Source organism: Amblyomma mixtum, unplaced genomic scaffold, assembly GCF_055824585.1.
Source record: "Amblyomma mixtum isolate Tamu unplaced genomic scaffold, ASM5582458v1 scaffold_83, whole genome shotgun sequence".
NCBI lineage: Eukaryota > Metazoa > Arthropoda > Arachnida > Ixodida > Ixodidae > Amblyomma > Amblyomma mixtum.
Window position 1 is genome coordinate 18,199 of NW_028317780.1, and position 3,033 is coordinate 21,231.

Below are 3,033 nucleotides of genomic sequence, written 5' to 3' on the forward strand. Positions count from 1 at the left end.
CATGGTACCTGGGGGTCAAGCGGCATGCAAAAAATACTGGTGATGCTTAACGCCGTTATCATCGCCTGTCCTCTTTGATTCCCCATAGCGCCAGAGATATTCGCTCACCGAGGCGCTTGCTTTGCCGCGTCCAGAATCTTTTCCGCTTTGGAGCCATCGCGGAGCGAGATGCCCAGGGCGCAGTGGCACGGCCGGCTGGATGATTTTGTATTCACGAATTCGGCTACGATCTGCACAGTTGGCGCACAGGAGGTCATAAACGTAGACCGGAATCCACATAGCAAGAACTTGCTGTTCGTTACAGCGGTCATGTGCCTTTGGACAAACCTTGTTCGATAATCCAGACCTATAGCTGTCAAGCAAAGCAAAAAAACCCGCTGAGGAGATAGATCACTCTCAGGTGGTCAGTTTCGTCTTGCATATGTACACTGGTGAAGTGGCAACGAAATTTTTTTAGTCAGGGCCGACAAACACACAAACTCTTGATTTGATTAAAATTCATATGGAATGTACATCAAGACAATTATCATTGGAGAGTCGCATACAAATCATACCATGGGAACGAAATTTTGTTCAGCTAAGTTTACTGGCTTATCCCGTGAATCATGTAAAGCTGTTATAGCTTTAGTTTAGCCATATAGTCCTGAATTCTGCCATACAACAACCCTCAGTTTAGCCACTCCTGCACCGTCGTCATGACTTCCATTCCTGTGGCAACGCTTTGGATTCTCATCGCAGTGGCGTTCCGGTTGCGCATTCATCCGCTGTCGTCATAACCTCCCAAACCATTAAGACAATCTTCACCCCCAATCTCTCTTTTCCCCTCCTTCGCTTTCCTTATAGATTGCGACAGCGACTTTTCTATCTATACTTTGCCACTTGACAACATTGGTGAGGACCTGCAGAGCTCTATTAAATTAATTAGGTAGTTATTGAAATAACTTATAGTTTGTGCTGTAGATTCCACGGTAGATTATAGACCTAACTGAATAAACCAAAGCTGCACAAGATTTCGCTGTAAATGAAAACTGCGCCGAAAATGTGGCTGTCACAAAACGCGAAAAATAGAGAGCGTGAGTAAAGGTTTCGCGTACTGTAACGCGATTTGCGATGCACACGTTTCTCAGAGCATCTTCACACGTGCAGTTGCGGACAGGATAATGTCAACCACGCTTCGGCGGTCAGCCTTTTGACGCATGATTTTAACTTTTATGCACGCAAACACCGCTTGCACGCTCGTGTATCAGGTGAATTTTAGTTATGGACCGCGAGAAAAGCATGGGACAGCCAGAACGTCTTCCGTATTATTGCGTCCGCGAGTATACGTCTGCATGGATGGCTCTGAAGGATATGAACCCTGAAGCGTAAGAGGGTTACAACGGTAATAACGAGACATCAGCACAAGCCGGAATAGAAATTGTCGACGACAATTTCGCCCACTCACAGACGCTCACGTCGGGAATCTCGCCAATCTCACTAGACTGACTTCATTACTAACAATAGCACCAAGCTGTGATTCAAAGCGCACTCTTCCAAACTCAACAAATACGCACGTGACTAGAATAATTTTGGCAGTTGATGGCCATTCACAGCGAGAAGAATGCCAGCTGTCTTTCTCTTCTAGGAAGAACTTATTGCAGCGCGCAAGCTTTGATCACATATTTGGCGTCATTATATGCCACAGCATGCCATGAACGGTGAAGTGGCCACTGTCAGCATCGAGATTAAATTCACAATGCATGTGGTTCAAACATAGGCATGACTTGCAGCGAGTTGAGCCGGTCGAGGCCAGGCAGCCCATGCAAATTTTGTTACCTCATCTGTCAGCCTGACTCCACTGATGTAACTGAACACTGGCTGTCTGCGTTCAGCACCCCATGCCCTGATCATCAACTCGCGTTTCTTCCGCAACACACTCGTGGCTGCACGCGCAGTGCATCCAATGTCTGCACCGACCACACTACCAACCTGCTAAACTGTGCGAGTGGCCATTACGCGTCGTTCGGACATACCTTACACCAGCTAGTAGTGGGGACAAGCACTCACCTTCAGGTACTGCAAGTCTGCGGCCTTTAAGTCCTCGTAGTCCTCGGCGTTCCCGACATTCAGCATGCCAAAGTGGATGAGCCGGGCGCTGAACAGCTCGTCCAGGGACGACGTCAGCTCGGACTTTTTGTCCTTCACGGCATCAGCGATCAATCTGTGGAAAAACGAGCGTATTAGCGGTGGTGTCGGGCCTTAAAATTTGTCAGCACAGCAAAAGAAGGTGGTGCTAATGCGCACCACGTAAGAGCCACGCGGAATGGCACTAGGGCACGAGAAGAAAGACGCCGTCCCGCAGGTACTGCACCAAATCTAGCGGGACTCTCTGCACCTGGTCTATATAATGCTATGACAAATTCTTTACAAGCCACGCCTACACACGGGCATCACTTCAGTAGCCGCCGTCTCCGACTGACTTTCGTGACTAACTAATACTACGATACGATGCCTTCAGGGCCCGAAAAACGCCCGTGAATTCCCGCTTGAGAGCTAATGCCGCAAGACACTGTGTTGTGCGACACCTTGGTTCCTTCCTACTGAGAAATTCCTAGGGCTTGGCAACATCTACTGTGGCCGCTAAGAAAGCTGTCGACTGATAAAAAGCTGAAGCACCGAGCCCGATCTTGCCTCCATTGAGTTGGCACTGCATGCTCCTGGTGCGGCATGGTCGACAACTGTCTAAACTCTAAAATCTGAAAACAGCATCGCTTGGAAAACAGATGTGTGACTACATCGGAATTTAATTAACAAAAAAAGCTAGCTTGCCTTTTTCACTATCGCACAATAATCTCGCACATGTATTCCTGCAATTTTTGGTACTGAACTGCTATTTCGCACATTTATATATGCTGCTCCTGCCATTTCGGTGTTTAAGGACACCCATGAATCTTTTCCGGTTTTCTTTCTGTGTCCGTGTCGTTCCCGCAATTCAAAATATGACATACCCATACCAACTAGCCAGATCTGGCCACCTTTTTAAACCACCAGATA